The following is an 8449-nucleotide window of genomic DNA, read 5'->3' on the forward strand; positions in this document are numbered from 1 at the left end:
GTGTACACCATTCATGATAAAATTAATCACTGAATTCTGCCTAATGCACTTACCATATCTACAAAACAGTTAGTATTCATTCTTTCCTCATACACTGTAACCTAATGCACATGTTTAATTCTGAACATTTTTTTGAATTTTTTCTTTCTTCGAGCTTATTTAAAATAAAACTAAATTGCAAAAAACGCAATGAAATATTTCATTTATGTTTACCTAATAACAATTTGAAATAGTTCATTCTTTAACATGGTTTCTTCAAAACTTATTTTGTGTACTTTTAGCCATTCCTTTACTGCAGCCTTTGTTGGTGCACTTGTTGGGATCTTCTCCACCAGTGTACTATGATATGGTGAATTGTCCATAACAATAACTGATGAGTCGTCCAAGTTCTTTAAAAGCTGCTTTTCAAACTACTGCAAAAACAAGTTATGGTTAATTTCATCATGGTAGTCAGCCTTGGACTTAGAGGAAAACACTAATTCTGCACCAGGAATAAAAATATTTCATTCATATTCCTGTGTCCAGCATGAATTAGTTCTTCATGATATATATTTATATTTGCAATGACTTATTAATAAATGTTAAGACTAACAAAGCCCAATCAATAGTTATTCCCATGTTTACCTTTTTTACATGTTTTGAAATTTAGTAAAACAAAGACTTAAAACTACATTTGCCAGTTTATAACGCGTAATTATATTATTTTGTATAATTTTGCGGACGACTTTGACAGGCTAATTTGGTCTCTTTTTAACTAGAATAGGTCTGCTTCTGAAACGAATTTATTGCGACAAATTTATTACAAATTGCGACAGGCAATGCATTAATCATTTTGATGAAATTGAAAATAACTGAATTTTTCAAAAAAAAAAGATAAAGGGGGGAGCCATAGGAGTCATAGTAATGGCCACACACAGTGCAAGAACTATCGATGTATAAGCCTCTTATCAATTTCCGGGAAAGTGTTTTAGTTGTCTTTCTATACCAGCTGATGGAGGAACATATTAGATGTGGAAAACATTGGACTATGTTCCGTTAAAAGTTATTAAACTTCTTAAGTCGTCTTATGGTGTTTCCATTAGCTGTGTGCGAAGTTGTTAACCAAGGAGATGTCTCTCCACTGTTTTTCAACAAAGTACTGGATAATATTATATGCAGAATATGTTCAATATAATGCTACAAATTCTTGGACCGATCTAATATTCACTGACGACAGTTGCAGTTCCCCGATGATTTGTTGATACGGATATTGAGACTTTTAGTATTCTTCATGAGGTAATTTACATCGCGAAACTATATAGGTTGAAAATTAATGAAAAATATACCAAAATCCTGAGAGGGATGGATCGCCTGCTATTATACTTTACAACGGGTTTCAGCGAAAACAAGTACAATAGGTCAACTACTTGGAATCTGTAAAACAAGACAAGAAAGTGGTATCTACCCCTGAAATAATAAGACAAATCATCCAAGGTTCAGTAGCTTTTAGTTTTCTAAGATGGTGCTTGTGAAAGACGTTTAACAATAAAGATTAAAATTCATTTTTTTATTTTGCCAATTTTCTGTACTCGTTACAACTTTTCATTACAAACTCATTAGTTAACATTTGAACTCATATATAATATCAATTAATCATATCAGTCGCTATAGCTGTTGTTTTACTACTTGTTTTGGATTATTTATTTATCTGAATTAATTCGTTTATCCACTATTTCAATACTATAAAAATATTTAAACAAATATTTAAATTTATATCTTGTCGTACAGAAATTATGTATGTCTTCTATCGATTGAAGGAGGGGTAAATAAGTTAGCTGGCGGGAATTAGTTAATGAGATTTAACCCTTAAATTAATGGAACAAATAGATTTTCCATGTGAATCTCCCGCGAAATGACGCGGTAAAGGGGACCGTGTATATCTTTAATTGCGAGTTGGAATTAAACGGCGATCAAGTAGGCGAGGGCTTAAATTTTCCGCGTCAATTGGTGGATTTTTGGCGCTCGCTCCCCCATAATCGAGGGGGGCGCCGTGCTCGTAGCTCTACGCCATTGTTCGAATTAAATAATCATAGAGTTAACAAACGATAAAGAGCGAATGGCTGAATATTGTTTCCATGTTTAACCGTGCTTGCAATATATCGTGTTCTTTAGTCTCGAACGCCTATCGTTACATTTCCATTATTAATAGAATGGGAGGATATATAACTGTTAATATGAGACAAAAATCTTTGTGGAACATAATTATCTCTTTTTAGTTGAAAAAATACATGACATACATAACACAACTATAGCTTATACAACAGAACAGAGAACGTCAACACGTCGCAATGTTGTCGCATTCTAATCTAAATAAAATAATAAAACAAAATAATCTTATCAAATATAATATATTTTAATATTATAGTACTTTTAATGCACATATTACTGAAAGACTTAATCTACACTTACACCCACAATAGTTTATAGGTTAGGATTATTTTTTATTATATTTACATTGAACTCTTTTCCATGTCACCTCTGAAGTAGAGTTTTAGGCACGATTTTTACGTAGTGGTATTCCCTGGAGGCCTAGTCCGCCCAATTAACAATTGTATCCAATGACAGTTGCCTTATTTGCGAAAAGGTTAGTATTCATTCTCTCTCATATATTTTAACCAAATGCTTATATATTTTCTGAACAATTATACGCATTATTTATGCACACAAATCTTTCACATCCCACAAAATATACAATGATATACTTAGCTGTCGCGACAATGAAACAGCTGAATTGTTCGCACAATACTTAGCTAACATTTTTCGGCCTAATGATATAGAATCTACCATGGATACATCTCCTATTTATCAACCCGATGTAGATCTAAATCTAATTTCTCCACTGGAAGTTGCCACTGAAATTGATAACCTAAATCCTAAAAAGGCACCTGGCATAGATGACATTTCACCTGAATTATTGCAAGAACTGCCACGAAAAGCAATCATCATATTGACATATATTTAATGCCTGTTTAAATCTGAAGCATGTCCCGGAATGCTTTAAGGTTGCACAAATAATTATGCTCAAAAAACTTGACAAACCTGCAGAACAAGTCGAATCTTACAGGCCTATTTCACTACAACCTGCAATATCAAAGCTATTTGAGAAGCTGATATTTAAATGTGTTAAACATTTGGTAACAATACCAGATTTCCAGTTTGGTTTTCGAAATCACCATTCAACTATCGATCAAGTGCACAGAGTAACTGCGGCTATTGAAAGAGCGTTTGAAGAAAAGAAATACTGCCATGCAATATTCCTGGATGTCTCACAAGCTTTTGATCGGGTTTGGCATTTGGGATTAATCTGTAAGATGAGCAAACTGTTACCACGTAACTATTGTCAATTGCTGGAGTTATATTTATTCGGAAGAAAATTTAGAGTATCGCACGAAATGGCGTTCTCGACATTTAAAAATATCTCGGCTGAAGTTCCACAAGGTAGCGTCTTAGGACCTCTCCTGTATCTGCTCTACACTGCTGACATTCCAACAATAAAAGAAACATTTCTTGGAACCTTTGCTGATGACACAGTTATTATGGCAAAAGATATATCTCTGCCTAGGGCAATAGAAAAAGTGCAAGTGGCAGTCAACAAAATCTACAAATGGATAAAAGATTGGAAAATTCAACTTAATAGCTCCAAATCTGTCCACATTAATTTTGCATTAAGGCGAAATAATAAAAATTTAATTATATCACTCAATGGATGCCCGATTCCTCAAGCAGAATCAGCAAAATACCTTGAAATCCATCTTGACGGTAGATTAAATTGGAAGCATCACGTTAGACAAAAAGCAAAACACATTAGAACCAAAATAAAACAACTATACTGGTTAGTCGGAAGATACTCTCAACTTGATCTAAAATCAAAGAGGTTGATCTATAATACAATTATAAAGCCAATTTGGACCTATGGGGTGCAAATATGGGGTTGCACTAAAAATTCGAATCAGTCATACAGCGCTGTCAAAACAAGGTTCTTCGATTGATTACCAATACCTATCGCTATGTAACCAATGAAGAACTGCACGATGACCGGGAAATCAAATGGATTTGCGAAGTTGTGCAGGATTTCGCCTTGAAACACGAAAGAAGATTACTGAATCATACTAACGTGGAAGCAATACAACTGCTGGACAGCGCGCAGGATGTCAGGAGATCGAAACGAACAAAACCATATGAACTTGTGTGAATATTTGGTGTGTATTATTAGTGTAAACTATAGCTATAGGTTAATAATTAATAAATAATTATAATTTTATAATTGAGGAATACATACTGATGTATTTTCTCGCACTCGTCTTGCTTGTTAATTAATACAAGCACATAGAAAAAGTAGTAATAAATTAATTGTAATAATAATAATAATTAAGATTGTACTAAGCGTATCTAATAAAGATTTTATAAAAAAAATCTTAGCTGTAGTTGTTTCCACTTTCATGACATATTTTGGTAATGGGTAGCATAGTATCGTAATACTCACAAAGTTGAGTCACTGTTCTAGCCAATAAATAAACTGTTAATTTCCAATATACTAAATACTAAATAATAATGTACCCTAAACTGGGGTTCCTTTGCTCCACTTTTTGGGATAAATAAAACCAAATACCATAGAAGAACTTGAAGGAAAATTAATAGAATTCTAGAATTGTAGTAGAAGGTGAAAGCAAATTCGTAACACTGATTAAAAAAAATTAAAAAGTCCAAAAGTATTTTTATTTTTTATAAAAAGTGGCTCAAACCATACCAATTGGGGGGATACCTTTGCTCCATTAAATTCAATTAAATTCATAATTAAAAGGTGTGTAACTAATGCTACAATGGGGATATTACATTACTTGGATTTATTATACAGATAATAATTTTTTCTTTCCTTTGAATTTTTACTAGTACAAAAACAAATAAAATGTAAACAATACAAAATGAATAGTATTTTCTACATTCTAATTTAAGCAAGATGCTTTTTTTGTCATTTGTCAGTTTCTTATATTAAGACTTAAAGTTTTTTCTGAAATAATTGTTTTAATATCGAGAAAACTATTCACTGTTTTAACACATTTTATAAATTTGATCTCGGAAAGGGTTAGCATCGGCGTGATTGTTCAGTCGTTTATTTATTTAAACAAATAATTTAAAAAATATATAGAATGGAAGAAGTAAAATAGATATAGCATAAAGTTGATACATAATGGTGAAGGTAATTATGAAATGATTTGAAAAGAAAAGTATTTAATCGTATATCTGGTTTAGCTAATGCTAATTCTGTCCTGAGACCTAACTACTGCTTATACAACTGTTATTTTTCTTGTTGGAGCACGTACGCTGACGAAAGTCGCCATTCGACTTTATTTTTACTATTAGTGCTATAATACAAATATTACTATTCTGTTTCTGTTCTTGATTGTCGTTGATCTTTTCTTCCTTCTCAATTCTCATGCTTGCTTCTGCTCTTACTGTTCTTTGGCTAATTCTGCTTCTCAGTCTGAATGCATTGTGTTTTGTTGGTTGAAGCACCTCCCTCGGTTTCTTGGTGATGGCTCTTGAGGTGTAACTTCTTGCACGCTTTGTTTTAACCCCGCTACCTGAACTTCCATTATCTGGAAATTGAGTCATCCTATGTGCTAGCCATGTTTTCTGTTTCGCTCGTTGCCTTTCCTATCTTCGTCTAGCTTCACCAGACATTCGATACAATACGACATTTATTATTATCTAAAATCATACTTCCTTTACAATGTCAAAAATGCGACAAAAAACAGCTAAATGTTCCAATAAATTAGATTTCTACCTTAATTTAAAAAATTGTTGTTGTTGTTCACTAAAGAATTTTTAATCTTAGTGACCATATCACACCAATTAGTGCAGCTGAAATACATTAAAAATATTTCAAGTAAAAACTAAAGCAACTTGATACTTAATAGTAACAATGCTTATCTCCCTAGCGCATTTTACTACCAAAATGTGGGTCAAATATTTGGTTCCTGTTCGAAATAACTAATTTGAGACGCCATTTGGTTCTGACTCTGACTATTTACCGACTAATTAAAAACATTGAGCAACGATCTGAAATAAATCAAAACAAACAAAGCATTAAAACGTTTGTTGGTTAAAACTTCTATTATCACCAACATTTTGAAGAATCATTTGACAACCAGGCGAATTTTATAATCTGGTTCGGTTATATGTTCGGACTCATCAGATAGCATTATATCTCTTTTTAATATATATTTTAAATTTAATACGGTATTAACTGTGGTACAACCTAGATTAAATTATGATACCTAGACTTAGATTGAAATTAGTCGGCTTGGTGGCGCAGTGGTAAAGGCGTCAGAACGGTCTTCCTACTGTTCCGATAGTCGCGAGTTAAAATCCGGCTGAGGCATGGTCGTAAATTTATGTTTGCGATTGCTTAATATTTGTGATTGTCCTAGGCAAGAGTGTAAAATCCGACAAAGAAAATGATCTCATCACGCCAGTAACCAGGCTGCGTAAGACCGGATGTTTTCTGGGATTATTTCTAAGTTGGTCACTCGTCAGTTGGTAGGCTTAATGCCTGGGACCGTGATTCGGAGCCCATGTTAAGCTGTATGTCCAGACACTAAAAAAGCCAAGAGGTTGACGTGACTAAAAATAATATAACATTTAACATTTTTAGACTGAATTTAAACCAAATAGTTTAAACCATATTTAGTAGGTAATTTATGCAGAGTTAATTTATTACTATTTTAAAGTACATATAATAATGAGCTTAATTTAAAATATGTATTTATGTTAAATAAACTGCATTAAAAAGTTCCAAGCGCTATATTATTCAGCACGAACGGAATAAAAACAAAGTAGCAATACTAATAAAAAGTTTGCTTGTTTTACTCGTTCTCCCTTCGCTTAATAGAAAGTTAGTCGACGATTTTATGATGGAAAAAGTGAGCCTGATACGAAAACAGACCTTTAACAGTTTGATATGGTAAGGGGGGCGCAGAAAAACTTTTATTAAATTTTTACTTGCAGATTTATTTTACAAGTTGGCCGAATATTAATTAATTTCCTCTTTATATAAACACATATATTTTTAAAATTAGTTTTCGAGCGCCGTTTTTTTCGCTCCACTTATTTATATTTAAAAATATCAGATAGCTGTCTCGTTTAATTTCGGATTTTTTGACGAAATTTACTTTCGACGGAAAGCGAGTTGGGTGTTTTATGAATATTTGATGTTTTTATACAGAAATTTATACAATTTTAACAGACTTTAAGTGAAATAAATACAAAAATAGCAGTAAAATAAATTTAGAATGATGATAAATTAAATGTTGTTCTCGAAGGCTTCGTAGCGCAGTAGTTAAGGCGATGGAAGAAGGCATAGATCAAATTTATGTTTTTAATTGTCTATGATTGTTATATTATTAGGTATATATTATTAGTGTTATATAGGGTTATATTATTAGGTATTATACTACAGCCAAGTGTATAAAATAAGACATGATACAATCATCTCAGGCAGGCTTGTGTCCAGATCGAATACAAATGAATATCTCTTGGGATGATATCTAAGTTGAACTAGAGTACTCGCTTCGACGGTACATATACTAAAATTGGAACGATACAGAAAAGATTAGTATAGCCCCTGCGCAAAGATGATACGCAAAATAGTGAAACGTCTTACATTTTTCTATCACAGACATTCAGATCATAAGTATAGTCAGCACCTCCTACAGAACTGCCTCGGTGAAATATCTATATGGGCCGAACAAAATGGAGTAAAGTTCTCAGCCGAGAAGTTTGTAAGCGTCCATTTTTGCAGACGGTGGAACTGCCCGTAGATGATTGCCTTAATGGTGGATGGTAAGAACTTGACAAATAAATCTGAACATAAATTTCTTGGCCTGGTATTTGACCATAGGCTAAACTGGCTTTCACATATAAACTACATTAAAGGCAAATGTTTATCAGATATACGCTTACTGAAGACTCTCTCCAATCACTACCGGGGAGCACATCGAACATCGCTAAGTAATATATACAAAGCACTGATAAGAAGTAAGCAAGACTATGGAAGCCAGTGCTATATCACTGCAGCCCTCTCCTATGTGAACAAATAAGACCCAGTTTAAAACAATGCTTGAGAAGTATATTGGGAGCATTCCGCACTAGCCCGGTTGAAAGACTACAACGTGAGGCAGAGATTCCATCACTCGGCTCCCGGCGAGTAGTCCTACTTATGAGTTACGCAAGTCCCCATAGATTTCATCCAGAATTGAGCCAGTTCATCTCTTTCTTTTCTGAGAACAGAGACAAAATCTCTACAGTACAAAGGTATATATGTCCGTCGTCATTTTTTCGGGTGGCAATCGACTGATGATTGTGATCCCTGTTTCAGACAACAGAATGACGGCTATCACCATGGCAGTTC

The 8449-nt window shown here is 33.4% G+C and overlaps 1 non-coding gene across 1 annotated transcript; it reads left to right on the plus strand.

Moving 5' to 3' along the window:
- The first annotated feature begins 7601 nt into the window (after positions 1-7601).
- On the plus strand, positions 7602-7708 carry LOC143189378 (U6 spliceosomal RNA). The gene has a single exon (XR_013003837.1). It is a non-coding gene; the product is annotated as a U6 spliceosomal RNA (small nuclear RNA).
- The last annotated feature ends 741 nt before the right edge of the window (positions 7709-8449 follow it).

This window comes from Rhynchophorus ferrugineus, unplaced genomic scaffold (assembly GCF_030347505.1).
Source record: "Rhynchophorus ferrugineus isolate W39M unplaced genomic scaffold, kcgeb_rfMv2 rfM1, whole genome shotgun sequence".
Lineage (NCBI taxonomy): Eukaryota > Metazoa > Arthropoda > Insecta > Coleoptera > Curculionidae > Rhynchophorus > Rhynchophorus ferrugineus.